Genomic DNA, 19,459 nt, shown 5'->3' with positions numbered 1-19,459 from the left:
TATGGGGGGGGGGGGGTAAGAAGCTGTGTGTGTGTGTGTGTGTGTGTGAGAGAGAGAGAGAGAGAGAGAGAGAGAGAGAGAGAGAGAGAGAGAGAGAGAGAGAGAGAGAGAGAGAGAGAGATCCACCTTGCCATACCAACCTCAGGTATTCTCAGGTGCCATCCACCTTACTATTTTTTTATTTTTATTTTTGTTTGTTTTGTTTTAAGACAGAGTCTTACTAAGTAGCTCTGACTGTCTTGAAACTCGCTATATATATATATATATATATATATATATATATATATATATATATATATATATATATATCAGGCTGGCTTCGAACTCACAGAGATCCTCCTCCCTCTGCCTAGGATTAAATATGTGAGCCACCATACCAGGCTTTGTTTTGCTGGGGCTCTTTCTGGTTTTTTGGTTTTCTGAGACAGGAACTCTCATTGGTCTGGAATGCACCACTTATTCCAGGCTGGCTGACCAGCAAGTCCCAAGGATATACCAGGTCTCCATCTCCCCAGGACTGGGATTACAATCATGTGCCATTACGCCTGGCTTTTTATGTGAGTTCTGTGGACCAAAGTCAAGTTTTCCCAACTGAGCCATTTGAGGAGCCCTATCACATCTACTACTGCTCTATCCTCAACTCAGACTCGGAATTTTCTATCACAGTACTTTATCATCTGATAACCTCTTTTTCCCCCCATCTGTTATGTTTTTTAATTGTCTTTCTCATGTAAATTACTAAGAAGCCTACCACAAATTATACAGCTCAGCAAATGTTATCTTCCTCCCCCAGGACATCTGCTCTAACCAACTACATTTTACTAGATATATCCAAAACAAAATAAACAAGAAAATAAAATCTTAAAGAGAAACAAAAACTTAAGTAAATACATCCATAGTTAAAGGTTTATAATTTAAGACTAATCTAGGTATGCACATCACATGCAGTAATTCCAATACTCTAGTACTTAGAACATAAAATGATACTATGCCTCAAGCTTGTACATATTAAGCAATATAAAAATATTACAGCTAACTCACTAATTCTTGGCACTATGTTCACCTAGATTTTTTTTAATATTGCTTAAAATTAATAATAAAAAAATAACGCCGTAGCTCAGTGGTAGAGCACTCTCTAACATTTATGGGGCCCCAAAACAAAAAAGAATAAAATAACTGGAGATGGGGAGTTAGTGGAGGTGGTATGGGGATAAAAAAAAGTGGAGGATAAGTATGACCAGAAACACATGCATATACAAAATTGTCAAAGAGCAAAATCAATATTTCTTTAAAAACAACAACTGGAGATGTAGCTTAGTTGGTAGCATGCTTGCTTGCCTAGTATGTACCTTAGCACCACGAAAGGGAAAAAATAAGAATAAAAATCCCTAAACAGGCACCCAATAAATAAAATCAAATTTAATGAGCACAACAATAAAAATCTACCAACTAGCTTTCAAAGTTATACATTTATAATCATTAGGCAGTGGTAAGCACTTCAAGTTTTTCTTAATGAATAATCCCTGTTTTCTAAGAATGAACAGATACACAATATAAAATACTTCTCTGAACTGAAACAGGCTATGTGAAGAAGAAGGAAAGGCAAATATCATAAACCAGTCTGGCTGTAAAGAAATAGCGAAAACAGAACACAGGAAAAAGCTGATAGCTGTAGAGTAGCAGAGGAGGCAACAAAGGAGAACCAGTGAGGGAAGTGCAAACTCAAGACTTCATTCAGTCTGAAACAAAAATGAGGACATAGCAAAAGAAGCATGTGGGGAAGTGAGCATATTCTAATAAAAAGGAAATTTGTAAACCAGGCATTTAATCCCAGCACTCAAAAGACAGAGGCAGGAGGATCTGAATTCAAAGGCCAGCCTGGTCTACACAGTAAATTTCCAGATCATCCAGAGTATAGTGAGACTATGTCTCAAAAAAAGGAAAAATAAAATGTTATTAAAATTTTTAGAAAGAAAATTTGCACAGGGTATCTGCAGACCACGTGCCATGGATGACAGAGATGGGGCCATCTCAATGACTTTTCCCGGGAATGGCTACTAGAATTAGAAAGTACTGTAGTTCACGGGCTGGAGTTATAATCAGCAGTACCCAGCATGTGCAAGGTTTAGTGTACACATGGAGGAAGCGGGGTGGTGCTTCAATACAGAACAGAAATCAGAACTACAAGCTTGGATTTGGCAATGAATTTTAACATATAACAAATTCATAATCCAGGAGGGAGAAAAAACTGGACTTTACTAAAATTAAAAACTTTTTCAAATCAGCATCCTGAAGAAGCAGCTGCAACTCCATTTTTATTACAGCTCTATTTACAACAGCGAAGAAATGGAATCAACCTGTTTCCACCAACAGATGAATGACAAAAATGCTGAGTATACACAATAAAGTAGCTGCCCATAAAAAAAGATGGAATTCTATCACTTGTGACAACATGAATAGAACCCACAGGACATATGTTAAATAAGTCAGAAATAAAAAAAGACAAATCCTGTATGATCTCACTTATATGAAGTTGAGAGAACAGCAGTTACCAGAGCTTGAAGTCAGGAGAGAGCAGGATTGGGAAAGTACCTAGGGTAGAGGTTCTCAACCTTCCTAATGCTGAGACCTCTTTAATACAGTTCTTCATGTTGTGGTGACCTTCAACCATAAAATTATTTCGTTGTTACTTCATAACTAATTTTTCTGTTATGAATCATAATGTAAATATCTAGTAAGCAGGATATATGATAAGTGACCCTCGAAGGAGTTACAAACCACAGGCTGAGAACTGCTGTTCTAAAACCCACCTCTGACCTCTACATGTGCTCCACGGTATATGCCCCCACAACCACTCAACGTAACAACACTTTTTGAAAATATATAAACAGGGGCTGGAGAGATGGCTCAGGGGTTGAGAGCACTGGCTGCTCTTCCAGAGGTCCTGAGTTCAATTCCCAGCAACCACATGGTGGCTCACAACCATCTGTAATGAGATCTGGTGCCCTCTTCTGTATTATGTATACAGGCAAAACACTGTATATATAATAAATAAATAAATCTTAAAGAAAATATATAAACAGTTGGGTGATGAAGCAGGACGATCAGTAGTGTTATACACTGTTGGGAGAAGTGTAAACAGTAGGGAAAACATTGTGATAGCTCCTCCAAAAATAAAATTACAATTACCATTACCCAACAATCCCACTCTGGATACAAGTCCAAAAGAACTGAAAGCAGAGACTCAGGTATTTGCATACACATGCTCACAGCAGCATGATTTACAGTAGCTGAAGTGCACAGAAACCAAATACCCACAACCACTGGAAAAGATAAGATGTAGTATACACTCACAATGAGTACTCAGTCCCGTCCCCCCCCCCCCCCCCGGTTTTTTTTGTTTTTTGTTTTTTCCTAGACAGGGTTTCTCTGTGTAGTTTTGGTGCCTGTCCTGGATCTCACTCTGTAGACCAGGCTGCCCTCCAACTCACAGAGATCTGACTGACTCAGCCTCCCGAGTGCTGGGATTAAAGGCGTGTGCCGCCGCCGCCTCCGCCGCCACCACCACCAGGCAGTCTTTTTAAGATTTACTTTATTATGTATACATTGTTCTGACTGCATGTATGCCTGCACACCAGAAGAGGGCACCAGATCTCATTACAGATGGTTGTGAACCACCACATGATTGCTGGGAATTGAACTCAGGACCTCTGGAAGAGCAGCCAAGCCTCTTAACCTTTGAACCATCTCTCCAGCCCTGAGTATTCAGTCTTTAACAAAAAACGTTTGACACAGTACAATGAAGATGTACTTTGAAGATGTCATGCATGATTCCACTTACATGAGGTACCTAAGTAATCAAATGCATAGAAACAGAATGGAGAATGGCAGTTATCAAGGGACAGAGAGACCATAAAGAATTATTGTTGAATGGGTATAAAATTTCAGTTTGTGATGAGGAACAAGATAACAGTAATGAATGTACAGCAATGCAAATTTACTAGATGCCACTGACAGGTACACATAAAAATGGTTAAAATGGGGTTAGAGGTGTAGCTCAGTGGAATAGTGCCTGCTAGCATGCACGGGGCCCACAATTCAATTCCCAGGAACACACACACACACACACACACACACACACACACACACTTCAATTCCCAGGAACACACACACACACCTTGAAATAGGAAATTTTAGGCATATTGTAACTTAAGAAGAGTGATTACAGGGTTAAGATACAGCTTGGTGATAGGAAAAAAAAAAGAGGCGTTACAGAGTACAATTTAAATCAATCACCTACTCATATAGTTATTTTCAAAGTAAAATATTTAAAAAGTAGACATACAGACTTTTAGAAAACTGAAAAGTAGCATTTCAGCAGCACACAATCAATCAATTATTGTTCCCAAAGCCCTAGACCTTTCTGTCTTCTATTTTTTTAAAGAGGAAATACAAGCCAGGTGGTAGTAGCAAACACCTTTAATCCCAGCACTCAGGAGGCTGAGTCAGTCAGATCTCTGTGAGTTGGAGGGCAGCCTGGCCTACAGAGCCACTTCTAGGACAGCCAGAGCTACACAGAGAAACCTTGGGGGGCAGGGGGTGGTAAAATTTAAAGAGAGAGAGAGAGAAGAAATACAGGCTAGAGGGCCAGCTCAGCAGGTAAGAGCTGCTCTTGCAGAGGACCTGGGTTTGATTCTCAGTACCTATATGGTGGCTCACAACCATCTGCAACCCCAGTTCCAGGGGATCAGACACCACCTTCTGGCTTCTGCAGGCACATTAACACATGCAAGCAAAACACACATACAAATAAATGTTTAATTCAAAAAAAATTTTTAAAGAAAATACTGGACTGGAGAGACAACTCAGTTGGTGTTCCATGCAAGCATGTGAACCTGAGTTTGGTCCCACAGAAGCCATATAAAAAAGCCATACACAATGGCATATACCTGTAGTACCAGCACTGAGGAGGTAGATTCAGAAGGATCCCTGGGATTCAAAGACAGATTATTTGTCACAAAAGGTGAAGAACTATGAAGACATTTGAGTCAACCTCTGGCTATAGCATACACGTTCACAAACACACACAAAGAACTACTCCACAGGGGCTAGAGAGATGGCTCAGTGGTTAAGAGCACTGACTGCGCTTCTGAAGGACCTAGACTCAATACCCAGCACCCACATGGCAGCTCACAACTGTCTGTAACTCCAGTTCCAGGGGATCTGGCACCCTCACATAGACATACATGCAGGCAAAACACCAAAGTACATGAAATAAATTTTTAAAAAATTACTCTAAAGATCATAATTTTTACTCAAAAAATAAACAAACAAACAAACAAACAAAATAGCTAGGCTGTGGGGGCGCACGCCTTTTGTCCCAGCACTCAGGAGGCAGAGCCAGGTGGTTCTCTGTAAGTTCGAGGCCAGCCTGGTCTATAGAGTGAGACACAGGCACCAAAACTACACGAAGAAACCCTGTCTGGAAAAAAACAAAACAAAACAAAAAAAAAAAGGCCGGGCGGTGGTGGCGCACGCCTTTAATCCCAGCACTCGGGAGGCAGAGGCAGGCGGATCTCTGTGAGTTCGAGGCCAGCCTGGTCTCCAAAGCGAGTTCCAGGAAAGGCGCAAAGCTACACAGAGAAACTCTGTCTCGAAAAACCAAAAAAAAAAAAAAAAAAAAAAAAAAAAGTAAAATTGTTGCTGTTAAAACAATACACTTCCAAAAAACTCAGTCAAGGAAGAAATCAGACAGAAAGCCTGAACTGAACTCAATGGTACACTAAGTAAAAATAATACTCAACATTTACACTATTTAATATTATTACAAAGAAAAACATTTTTAAATCTCTACTAAATGACACCCTGAGAAACGAACAGAATACAAAATTACCAGAGGTATTTGATAAAAAGCAGAGCAAAAATTAGTAATAGAAAACAGGAAAATGTTAGAAGAAATCAGTAAAACCAGATCTGGTTCTTCTAGATCAGGAAACTGGTATCTTATGATCACACTATTCAAGAGCAGGAGACACAAATTACCAGGGTCAAAAAAAAGATCTTAGGAATAAATATACTTACAGGTTCTAAAACACTGGGAGAAAAATCAAAGGATTATAAACTTTATGACAATAAAATTGATAAGTAAGACAGAACAAAAGTTTTAAAAGATAAAAATTATCAGAACTTTCTCAAAAAGAGATAGATAACTGAATACTTTTGTTTATGCAACAAAATGACTGATTATTTAAAAACTAGCCATGGGCTGTCAAGATTGTTCAGCTGGTGAAGTGCTTGCCCCACAAGCAAACAATGTGACCTGAGTTACATTCCCAGAACCCGTGTAGAAAACCTAACATGAAGGTCCACACTTTCAACCCAAGGCTGGAGACAGCAGGATCCCTAGGGCTAGCAGGGCAGCCAGACTATTTATTGATCAATGTGCTCCAGTTCAGAGAAACTCAGTCTCAAACAAACAAAGAAGTGGGACCTCCGGCCTTCACACACATATGTAAGCACACATGCATGACACATGCATGACATACACACAAAAAAAAATATTAAAAACTATCCACAAAAAAAACTCCTAGCCGAAATGGTTTGGCTGGTGAATTTTACTCAAAATTAAGGGAGAAACCTTATGTCTACAAAAGCCTCGGTGAAAGATGAATGTGAAAAAAATCTAACTCGGCCAGGCGTTGGTGGCGCACGCCTTTAATCCCAGCACTTGGGAGGCAGAGCCAGGCGGATCTCTGTGAGTTCGAGGCCAGCCTGGGCTACCAAGTGAGCTCCAGGAAAGGCGCAAAGCTACACAGAGAAACCCTGTCTCGAAAAAAAAAAAAAAAAAAAAAAAAAAATTCTAACTCATTCTATGAAGTTAGCATTATATTTATAGCAACATCAGAAAATGATGAGAGAGGAAAAACTGATGCTAACCAGTATCATTCAAGAATATAGACACAAAAATTGCTAATCCAACTGTAACAAACTGGACCCCCTTACCCTCCATCATCTCATGGAGCCCAAACCAGCCGTGAACGGCATATGCCTACTGACCCCAAACTCTCAATCTTCCTGACTCCACCTTCCAACTTCTGGGATTCAGGCACGCACCAACCATCATGCTTACCTTCCAACAATATTTTCAAATCATAATGTATCAAGTCCGAGAACAGTACAAAGTTGATCATTTAAAAATCAATGTGGGCTGGAGAAATGGCTCAGAAGTTAACAGCACTGCACCAGCTGTTCTTTCAGAGAACCCAGGTTCAACTAACTCCCAGCACCCACATGGTGGCTAAAGCTGCCTTCTGGCCTCCTCAGGCACTTGGCTCACAAATGGTATCCATACATACATGCAAGCAAACACCATACACATTTAATAAAAGAGTAACAAATTTTAAATCCATCTATTTAATGAAAAATTCTATTAAAAAAAATAGGTCAGGGCTGGAGATGGTTCAGTAGGTAAGAGCACTTACTGCTCTTGCAGAGGTCACAAGTTCAGTACCTAGCACCCATGCCAGGCAGCCCACAACCAGCTATCACTTCAGCTCTAAGAAATCCAATGCACAAGCCTCCACAGGCACCTAAACTCAATGTGCAAACACAGATAACACAAAATTAAAAATTAATCTTAAAAAAAAAAAAAAAGAGCCAAAGACCTTAACAGACACCTCACCAAAGATGATACACAGATACCATATAAACGTATCAAAAAAGACTATCAGCAGGGCCCTGGTAACCCATGCCTTTTATCCCAGCACTTGAGAGGCAGAAGCACGAAATCTCGAGTTCAAGGCCAGCCTGGTCTACATAGCAAGTTCCAGGACAGTTGGGAGCCAGGGGGAGATCCAAATATTCATACCATATGCCAAGGAAATGCAAATTAAAATAACAATGAGACATTACTGCGTACTTATTAGAAGAGCAATGTCCAAAATATTGACAGCACCAAGTACCAGCCAGGATGGAGTTCCAGGTACTCCATCGTCGGTGGGAATGTGAAATGGTATAGCCACTATTGAAGACACTGGAAGTTTCTTTCAAAACTAAACATGTTACTTTTAGCACATGCTGCAGGAATTGTGCTCCTGGGTTTTTATTTTGTTTTGTTGATTGTTGTTGTTTTTGTTTTTAGAGACAGGGTTTCTCTGTATAGCCCTGGCTGTCCTAGAACTTATTCTATAAACCAGGCTGGCCTCAAACTTAAGAGATACACCTGCCTCTGCCTCAAGTGCTGGGATTAAAGGCGTGAGTCACCACTGCCCTGATAGCTCCTAGATTTTTACCTACAGAAGATAAAATCTAAAGTCTGCACAAAAACCTGCATACAGGCGATAACCACAATGCTGTCTATAATTACTACAACCTAGGAGCAACTAAGGTATCTTTCAGTAGGCAAATGCTTAAACTCTGAGACATCCAAAATGTAATTTGTTTTGTTTTGTTGAGACTGAATCTCCCTATTTAGCACAGGCTGACCTCAAATTCTCCATCCTCCTGCCTCACCCTCATGAGTAATTTAGTACAATGTAATTTTAGCACACACAAAAGAAGCTATTAAGCCATAAAAAGACATGGAGGAAACGTATGACCAAGTAAAAAAAGCCAGTCTGAAAATGAAATATGCTGTATGATTCCAACTGTATAACACCCTGAAAAGGGCAAACTACAAGAGACTGTGAAAAAGATCAGAAAGGCAATTGGGGATTGTCACGGGCTATGAGATGAGAAGATAAACAGTGTAGTCCCCAAAACCTGGGACTTTTGTAGTGGAAATACTGTGCATTTTATTGTAACACTGGATACACAAACTCATATAATGTACACCACTAAACTCAAACTCCATTTGTGTAAATTACTATTCAGGAATAACAATGCAGGCTCACTGATTTTTAAGAAATATACCACTGGGCTTGATGGCCCACACCTTTAATCCCAGCACTCAAAGGCTAAGGCAGGAGCATCTCTATGTTCCAAGAAGCCAGCCTGGGCTACATGAGTTCCAAGACAGCCAAAGCTATATCTGTATCTATATCTGTGTCCATATATATATATATATATATATATATATATATATATATATATACATATATATATGTATATATATATATGTATATATATATGAGAGAGAGAGAAGGGAGGGAGGGACGGAGGGAGGGGGGAACAAACCACTCTAGTCTGGTGTGGGAATGTTCATAATGGGTGGTGGGAGTTGGGGGGGGTTTTCTCTCCTTCCACCATGTGGATCCTAGGGATCCACCTCAGGCTGTCAGGCTTGAAAGCAAACACCTTTACCTGCCAAGTCATATCCATAGTCTGACATTGTCAACAAACAGTAAAAATTCAACATTCATATAGTATTCTTCTACCATATACTTCACAGAAAACAGACTTTTAAAAGCTTATGACCAGGAAGATATTAGTAATTATTGGTTTGGCAAAGGTTTATTTATTTATTTATTTTCCAGACAGGGTCTCACCATGAAGCCCAGCTGACCTCAAACTCACCATCCTTAGCCCCTCAACTACTAAAATTACAGGCATTCACAATCACATTCAGCTTTGTCAACGGTTTCTTCTAAGGAACAACAACCAAAAAAATTTAAAAAAAAAAAGGCAAATATTCAAACTGGATTTCACCAAGCTCCTTTGGGGTTCCTCAGCATGTGGCAACAAAGGCATGAGTTAGAGAGATGCTAACTGTCCTCAAAACTAGCCAAGTCCACTTTGTCTCATGTGAAGTAATAGTCTTTTTTGTTTGTTTGTTTGTTTTTGGTTTTTCGAGACAGGGTTTCTCTGTGTAGCTTTGCGCCTTTCCTGGAACTCACTTGGTAGCCCAGGCTGGCCTCGAACTCACAGAGATCCGCCTGGCTCTGCCTCCCGAGTGCAGGGATTAAAGGCGTGTGCCACCAACGCCCGGCCGAAGTAATAGTCTTAATGCAACCCTTTCCTTGTCTTCTGGTGTATCATCAAGACTTTATCTGGCCAGGCAGTGGTGGCGCACGCCTTTAATCCCAGCACTCGGGAGGCAGAGCCAGGCGGATCTCTGTGAGTTCGAGGCCAGCCTGGTCTCCAAAGCAAGTTCCAGGAAAGGCGCAAAGCTACACAGAGACACCCTGTCTCGAAAAACCAAAAAAAAAAAGACTTTATCTGTAGTTCATCCCTTGTAGCATCAGGCCACTAACCTAGAGGATGCTCCATAGACTGAACGTTGCTCTCCTCATTTTACTTTAAAATTCACTATGTTTGGCTTGCAGTCTACCAATTTAAGAGGTCCTAATTCCCAACGGCAAAATGCCTCCAACAAGAAACAGCTGGTTTCACTATAGTGAAATGAAAAACAAAAAACAATGCCACCATACACCTACTATGGCTAAGTGTGGTGGTTTGAAGGAAAATGGCCCCCCAAAGGGAATGGCACTATTAGGAGGTGAGATCTTGCTGGAGGAAGTGTGTCACTCTGGGGACAGGCTTTGAGGTCTTTTTCTCAAGCTTTACTCAGTGTGACAGCCAGTCGACTTCCTGTTGCCTGCAAGATGTAGGACTCTCGGCTCCGGCACCACGTCTGCCTGCATGCTGCCATGCTCCCCTTCATGATGATAATGGACTGAACCTCCTTACCCGTAAGCAAGCCACCCCAAATAAATGTTTTCCTGATAAGTGTTGCCATGGTCATGGTATCTCTTCACAGCAATGAAAACCTAAACTAAGATAATAAGTCACATCATACTCATGTTTCTGGGAATATGGAACAGCTAGAACTCATTGCATGTAAGGATGTAAAATGGTCAAAAAATGGAAGAAAGAAAAAGAAAAAATATTTGATTACATTTATCAAATACTTAAAAATTTAACTACATCACATGACAAAAATTCTTTTAGGGATTCACCAAAGAAAAATGAAAGCAGTTTCCATTTAACAACAGTAGGTTTCTTAACAGCTGATTTGATTGCCCAAGGATCAGTCAGTAAGTTTATAGACAGACTGACTGTAGTATACCCACCTAAGAAATGCCATTATTCAATAATAAAAAGGAATGAACTAATGTCACAACAAATTAAATCTCAAATAATTTTATGGAGATAACCCCAAGGCAGTGCATGAGAGTTCATCTACACAAAATACCAGGAAATGTAAATGTGGTGATATATTGTGTACCCTAATAAACTTGCCTGAGGATCAAAGGACAGAGCCAGCCACTAAATTAGACATAGAGTTCAGTACAATGGTGCACACCAATCCTATCACTCAGGAGGCAAGGGATCCATCTGGATCTCTGTAAGTTCAAGGCCACACTGGGATACATGAGACTGATCCAGTGTAGGAGAGAAAACAGAGCCAGGCATGGTGGCATACACCTTTAATCCCAGCACTTGAGATCTCATGCCTCTGCTTGGGAAGCACACATGCCATTAATCCCAGGAAGTAATATGTCAGGGCAGAGAAAGCTATATAAGGTGTGAGGAAACAGGAACTCACTCTCTTTAGGCTGACGATTTCGTATAGGTAAGAACTAGAGGCTGGCTGTTCTGCTTCTCTGATCTTTCAGCTTTCACCCTGGCTCTAGGTTTTTTATTAAAAGACCATCTAAGATTTGAATATTAGGCGCCCAATGTGGGGCATGAATTCACAAAAAAAAAAAAAAGCCTCTTGCCTATGGCCTCACAGGCCCCAGTTCAAGCCTGAGCTGCAAGTGGCCAGAGTCTCCATCCCACGTGGGCTGGTTGTCCTTAACCTGCTGGCTAAGTTTTTGTTGCAGCCTCTCTGCAGCAAACTCCATAGGGTTTTTTTTTGGCTAGAAAAAAACATAGGAGTTAGCCACTTTCTCAAGGTCCCTCCTGCAGATGGTTGGCTCTGTCCTCTGATGCTCAGGCAAGTTTATTAGGGTACACAATGTATCACCACATGTAAACTAACTTACAATGACATAAAACAGATGAGCTGATGCCAGAAAATGGGAAAAGAACTCAAGAGATTTGGGAGTGATGGAGTGTTAGGTGCACTCACATCTTGATAATGGTGATGCCTTCTGTATTGGATTTACATACAATAATACCTGAGGCTGGTTACTTAGCTCGTGGTTCTGGAGTTTAAATGATATGGTGCTGGCACTGCCTAGGCTGTGGTGAGAGCGCATAACAAGCAGTTTCAAAGTGGTGAGAGGACAACAGAGAAGGGGGACCACAGAGCAGGAAGCCAAAATGCTACTAGGAGAAGCCAGGCTAGCTCTCTTACCAATAACCCTCTCTCTAAAACCAGCCAGATCCAAAGAGATGCACAAATTCCTCCTGAAGGAGGTGCACTCAATAGCCTCGTAATTTCCACACAGGCCTTTCCTCTCACTGGCTTGTTCCATCTTTCATTACTGCAAGAAGATGCTGTCATCTGCAAAAGTCACACTCAATAACTTAGTGACTGAATTTTTAAAACCACACACCCAAAAGCATCTTGTTTTAAGTTAAACTACAATTTTGTTTGGGGCCACCGTTATAGCTTTTTTTTGGGGGGGGAAGGGGGTTTGAGACAGGGTTTATCTGTGTAGCCCTTGCTGTCCTGGAACTCATTCTGTAGATGAGATAGTTCTCAAACTCAGAGATCTGCCCACCTCTGCCTGTTGAGTGCTGGGATTACCATGGTTTATCTTTTTGGAGGTACAAATTCAGACCTTGTTGGACATACTGGAAACTCTGAAATCACCCTGCAACATCACCACCCTGAGAAGCAAGCTCCAACACACAAACAAACTCAAACCATGTTCCAACTACAGCATGTTTACAGGTACATACATATTACTAAGCTCATCAAACTGCACATTTTAAGTCAAACAGCTAGACATTACTACTTATTTACCAATTTTTTTAAAAGACAGTATCTCACTGTACAGCCTGGCTGTAAATTAAAACTGTGTAAACAATGCAAGCCTTGAATTCAGAGTTCTCCCGGCCTCTGCCTCCTGAGTGCTGGAAGAAAAGGTGTTCCACCAAACTTAGCAAAAATGACTTTTAAAAAAGTACTCTTTTATGGGGCTGGAGAGATGGCTCAGAGGTTAAGAGCACTGACTGTTCTCGCAGAGGTCCTGAGTTCAATTCCCAGCACCCCCACATGGTGGATCACAACCATCCATAATGAGATTTGGCACCCTCTTCTGTGTACATAATAAATAAACAAATCTTTAAAAAAAAAAAAAGTACTCTTTAGGATAAAAACAGCAGCAAGTAGAATCTACATTCATCATTGTAAGAACGCAAAATGGCACAGCTATTCTAGAAAATAATTTGTCCATTTCTAATAAAAGTAAGCATATGCTTACTGTGTAAACTGGTAACCCACCCAAGAGAAGCAGCATCTGCCAACAAATGCCTAAACAAACTCTGGTACACCCCTCTGTAAAAGAGTAAACACAAACCCTGAAAGGTTTCTGAGAAGAGAAAGATAAAATGTGTACTAATGTATCTACTAATTTAAAAAGCATGGTAGACAGTATCCCGTTTGTCACTGCTTGCCCAAGGATACAAAAGTTGTGATAGAAAGAGAAAGAAAGAGAGAAAGAGAGAAAGAAAGAGAAGGAAGGAAGGAAGGAAGGAAGGAAGGAAGGAAGGAAGGAAGGAAGGAAGGAAGGAAGGAAGGAGTTAATTAATTACAGGGGATCAAACAGCCTTCTGTGCTTCATTTGTATCATTTAGAATAATGCTTCTGAAGTACATCTGTGTTGTTTTATGTATTTATTCATAGGAGTTTACTCATTTTTATTAAGCATGTGTATTTCCAATGCATGTATACTACACCTCAATAAAAGTAAGCTTCAATTTGAGCAGAGGAACACTATACATACAACCTGGGACCTACTAAAAGTGCAGGTGATTCCCCTCTTCATTAAGGTTGGAGAAACCCTAGATTAGCAACAAGGCAGAGGGCCTTCAAGACTTCAGTACTTTTTTAGCAGTTCAACTACAAAGCAAATCACCTATGAACTGAAACTGCAGGATATCAGTCAGCTCGACGAAAGCAACAAACAGCTCAGTCACCAGGATCTATCACAATTACACCAGTTGACCCAAGAACAGTCAAGTGAGAAAGATGGCAGCCCAATGGGTCCTGAACTGAAGATGACATCAAGTACAATGAGTCTCAGTGTCACAATTATTCCTTTCCATTTGTGCCTCGGTCTATAGAATAGGACACAGGTTAGTCTATAGAGCGAGTTACAGGATAGCCAAGGTGTTACACAGAAAAACCCTATCTCGAAAAAGGGAAAAAAGAAAGGAAAGAGGAAAAAAAAGATATTCTAAATTCTGTGTGGTAGAAAAGAAAAAGCACAGAACTCAAGGTCAGAGATCTAAAGTTTAAAACTGGGCTGTACCATTTCAGCTCCTTGGGTATCCTATCAGTTTAAAAAAAAAATTCGCCGCGCAGTGGTGGCGCATGCCTTTAATCCCAGCACTCGGGAGGCAGAGGCAGGGGGATCTCTGTGAGTTCGAGGCCAACCTGGTCTACAAAGCAAGTTCCAGGAAAGGTGCAAAACTACACAGAGAAACCCTGTCTCGAAAAACCAAAAAAAATAAAAATTCAAACCTCAAAAGATCCCTGTGAGAGAGAAAAAAGGAGAACTCTGTCAATGAAAACATGATACACAGTATCCACATTAATCACCATATACCTAGGAAGCAAAACTTGTGAGTAGAGAAACACAATACAGTGAAACTAGTCCCTGTCTCATTGGCTATGTGATCTAAGGGAAGGCACTGAACCTCTCCAAGCCCCTTTGTTTCCCACTGCACATCAGGCTGCTTAGTAACACGTACCACATATTGGGAGAATTAAATGTACAGGTACCTTTTTGGGGGGAGAGAAGGGGGGCGGGGTTCCAACACAGGGTTTCTCTGTGTAACAGCTTTGGCTGTCCTGGAACTCACTCTGCAGACCAGGCTGGCCTCGAACTCAGAGATCCACCTACCTCTGCCTACCAAGTGCTGGGATTAAAGGAATGTGCCATCTCCCCTGATTTTATGACTAGGTATTTAATACAGTAAGTCCCTCCTAAATTTTATCTCCTCTGGCAAAAGTACTCAATACTAAATTCCATTCAGCCAACCAAGGTGCAGAAGGGCAAGTCACTGGTGACTCAGAGCACTGATTCTCATACTTAGAGCAATGGCATCACCTGGATCATCTATTTTTTTAAATACATTTCTTATTTTAGAAGTGTTTAAGATTTATAGAATTCCCCCGCCCCAAAGAAAAAGAAGCGGTGGGAGTGGTGGCACACGCCTTTAATCCCAGCACTCAAGAGACAGAGCCAGGCGGGTCTCTATGAGTTTGAGGCCAGCCTGGGCTACAAATTGAGTTCCTGGACAGCTAGGGCTACATAGAGAAACCCTGTCTCAAAAAAACAAAATTAACAAAAACAAAGATTTATAGAATTAGAGCTGGTAAACCGGGCAGTGGTGGCGCACGCCTTAATCCCAGCACTCGGGAGGCAGAGTCAGGCAGGTCTCTGTGAGTTTGAGGCCAGCCTGGTCTACAGAGTGAGATCCAGGACAGGCACCAAAACTACACAGAGAAACCCTGTCTCAAAAAAAAAAAAAGAATTAGAGCTGGTTTACAGCTTAGGTAGAGTGCTGCTCAGCATACAAGAGACCCTGAGTTCTACTCCCAGCACAGCATAAACTGTGTGTGGTGGCAAACGCCTATGATCCCAGCACTTGGGAGGTAAAGGCAAGAGTATCTCAAATTCAAGGTCACATTCGATGACATATAAAGTTCAAGGTCAGCCTGTGCTACATAAGACCTTGTTTCAAAAAGAATTATTACAATAATAGTTCAGAAGGGTTCCCATGTGCCTAAGACCCGATTTGCCTCATTCAACATTACACTTGGCACACTTTTCTTAGTCTATAAATCAAAATCAACTGATGCATAACAATGTTCATGCTTGGTTCAGATTTTCTTAGCTCTTCCCTACTGCCCCCACCCCCACCTTTCTTATCTAGGATCCCATCTAGACAAACATTCCATAAACATATCCTGGAGAGTTTTTAAACCAAGGGGTATGAGTCCCAGTTCTAGAAATTTTAAGGACAGAATGAAACTGAGGCCCCAAAATCTACACTTCAAAATCAACACATTGCCAAGGGCTGCTGCTGTGATAATCTGCAAACATACTTAGAACAGTGTATCAAGAATTCAGACTAGGGGCTGGAAACATGGCTCAGCAGTTACAAGCACTGGCTGCTCTTCCAAAGGACCCGGGCTCAGTTCACAGCACCCACATGGCAGCTCACAACTGTCTGTGACTCCAGTCCCAGTGGATTCAACACCCTCACACAGACATACATACAGGCAAAACACCAATGCACATAAAATAAAAATAAATAAAATTGAAAATTAAAAAAAAAAGTTCAGACTAACCAACAATATACAGGATAACACAATAGCCACTGTTGATATGAAAATTTGAAACACAGGCAGAAAAAACTATGTGCTCTAAGTATAAGCTACACAATCTATCAAAAAGTTAATCAAAAAATGAGAGTAATTTTCATGATACTTATATATTTTTAATATACGAGGTTAAATAGATTTATGTTATGTAGTTTGCTCACTTGGTATTTTTTGCAACTCGAGTACTAGAAATTAAAATCACCGGGTAGCTGGCAGTGTTTTTCTAGGACACTCCAGTTGTCAGTGGTCTGGATGCAACAGTGTACATGTGACCTGGGGGCTTATTAGAAGAGTGATTCCCCTGTACTTCAGGGTAAGAGAAGCCCCAGACTGTCAACAGAGGTGAGGAGCTTCCAAAGCATCAGCATTTGTGGGCTCAGTTCAAATCACCTACAAACTGACACCACAGGACATTCACTGGGTCTATGGGAACAACGTGGTTCTGGCACAATTAGACCAGTTAACCAAAGAAAAGTGGAGTCACAAAGATGGTAGCCCAATATTTGGGTCTTCAACCGAAGGTGAGGTGAAGTACAATGAATCCTTGTTACAAAGATTCATTTCCACATCTGACTTAGTCTACAGAATAGAACATACTTATAATCATAACAAATATTTACTAGGTTGTTGTTTTTATTAGAAAAAAAACGTTCACCTAGCATGTCAAGGCCCTGGGTTTGATTTCCAGTAGCACACACTCATAAATAAGATTAAAACTGTAAATACAAAAAGTGGTAAGGGTTTAATTTCACTTTTCTCTATTACAAAATTGCAACATCCATTTCCTCAAATAATACTACTACTATTTAGTGACTTTATAGATCACTATCTCACTTTAATCAGTTTAAAATTATTATTCTTAGTTGGACATGATGGGTGCACCCTTTAATCCCAGAACTTGGGGGGAGGGTGATCTCCTGTCAGTTCAAGGCCAGCCTGGTCTACATAGAGTTTTAGGCCAGCTGGGGCTACAAAGTGAGACCCTATCTCAAAAAAAAGTGCATAAATGAATAAAATTATTACCCTTAATTCCAGTAATGTCATTTGCAAAGCTCATTTTTTTTACCAGGCCATTTTTTAAAAGTATTGAATAAATATTTTCTGATTTAAAAAAGTAAAATGATTACAATTAATAATCTGTTCTGCAGCATTTACATATTTCATTTATGCCTCACAACTGCAGCATATTCAAGAACTAAAAGATTGATAATTATATAAGCACAACTATCTACACAAGCAGCGTCATATCATGATTCAATGAGCAATCTCCAATTCCATGGGTGATTAAAAAAAAAAAAACAGGAGATTGTCAATAAATACTAAGGACTTAGAGACACACACACACACACACACACACACACACACACACACAGCATTATGCTTTGTTTCCTGGACAGAATAAATACTAAGGAACACACGAACGAACACACACACACACACACAGAGAACATTATGCTTTGTTTCCTGGACAGAAAAACACCTCAGAAAGGTGCAAAGTTACGTTCGGCCTGTGGCCTAACTCTTCGATGGCATGGCAAAATCATACCTTCGCGAACCCGTCTGCTTTGGGGTTCCAAAAACTGTTCTGAAAGGCTTCCAGTTCAATTTTAAAATAGAAAATAGTGCACCTGCAGCCAGACTCAGAGAAGTGCAGGAACGGAAAGGGGATCCATGCCACAGTACACCCTCTTAGAGATCAGGTAAGCAAAACCGGACGTGAGCAAATCAACACCTCCAGGCACCATTTCTCACTGCAACATTCGGAGTCTTCCAAGGTCTCACCTCTTTAAGTCGGACAGCAGAATCTGAACCAGAACCCGGGTGACTCCTCAATGCTCCTTCCTCCAATGTACCTCCCTTTAGGAATGTGTGCCTAAATGGTCAATAAAATCTACTTCCGCGTGTCAACATGAACCACACACGGCCAACCTTGTAACCAGTGTTAAAAACCTTTACCCGTGGCAGTTCACTTGGAATGGCATTCCAACTTTTAAAAAACGGTATACTAGAAACATTTAGCTTTCGCCTGTGCAAAGCATTTTAAACTGCTGCTGCAGGCAAAAAAGAAAAAAAGAAAGAAAAAAAAAAGGAAAACATCACCCGCCTCTGAAACTGAAGGGCGTGCCTTTCTCCCTAATGACCACCTTGTGGCCATTCTGTCTGAGAGGGTCTGCAGTAACTTAAGACACAACGTGTCAAGGGCAGCCTTTCCGGAAAGACAAAACAAGCGCCCGAGACGGGAGGCAAGCAGCGCGCTGGCAGCGGGGTCTGTTGTTTCTGATGGACTCGAGGGCTCGGAAGACTCCTCGGATCAGAGCCGGAGGCAGCAGACGCACCCCTCCGGGGCCGGGGAGAGCCAGCCGCTCGCGTCCACGGTCCCCGCCGCGGCCCAGGTGGCAGGTGTGTCCACCGGCAGCAGCCGCGGGGGGCGGGCCGGCCCTCCCGCCCTCCCGAGGGCCCGCTGCCCGCAGGCAGGAAGCCCGGGAGCCCAGGCTGAGACCCGGGTCATGGAAACCTGCTCGCCCCGTGGGCCAGGCGGCCGCCGCCCTCCCCGGCGCAGCCTTCAGCGGGCATAGCCCGCGCCCCCGAGCGCCTTTGTGCGTTCCGCGGGAACCCGCGCCCGGCCTTCTTACCAAGGGTCGTAGACTTAGCGACGGGCAGCTTCCCTCCTCCGCCGGCGCGGCGGCCGGGCGACGGAGAGACCGCCTGAAGAGCGCGCACTCGGGGGCCGCCACCGCCGGGCGTCCCCGCAGGCTGGTCTCTGAGGGAGGGTAAGTTCCAGGGCACGTCGGAGCGCGCCGGCGCGGGGGCGGGGCGGGGCGGGGTGGGCACTAAGGGGAAGGCGGGGCGTCCCTGCCACGTGATGGAAGGGGCGGGGCGGTCGCTGGGGAGGGCGGGGCGACCGGATCACATGGTGGGAGAGGGCGTGGCGAGTCGCTCGTGAGGGGCGGGGCGGAGGGCCCACGTGATGAGCGGGGGCGTGGCGGGTGTTGTGGATGGGCGGGGATGATG

The 19,459-nt window shown here is 42.1% G+C and overlaps 1 protein-coding gene across 9 annotated transcripts in view; it reads right to left on the bottom strand.

The window, feature by feature from the left end:
- The window catches only part of Arhgap12 (Rho GTPase activating protein 12), a 105,791-nt gene extending 86,539 nt beyond the window's left edge, over positions 1-19,252 (bottom strand). For 5 of the 9 annotated variants that reach the window (XM_042277933.2, XM_042277935.2, XM_042277936.2 and 2 more), the window contains exon 1: positions 19,081-19,251. The gene's annotated coding sequence lies outside the window, so the exon portion shown is untranslated. Of the gene's footprint in view, positions 1-19,080 lie in introns of all 9 variants that reach the window. The other 4 variants (XM_042277937.2, XM_076572422.1, XM_076572423.1 and 1 more) reach the window with 2 other exon arrangements.
- Positions 19,253-19,459: the final 207 nt, after the last annotated feature.

This window comes from Peromyscus maniculatus, chromosome 5 (genome assembly GCF_049852395.1).
Source record: "Peromyscus maniculatus bairdii isolate BWxNUB_F1_BW_parent chromosome 5, HU_Pman_BW_mat_3.1, whole genome shotgun sequence".
Lineage (NCBI taxonomy): Eukaryota > Metazoa > Chordata > Mammalia > Rodentia > Cricetidae > Peromyscus > Peromyscus maniculatus.
The sequence above is the reverse complement of the archived record's forward strand: the minus strand, read 5'-3'. Positions and strand labels throughout refer to the sequence as shown.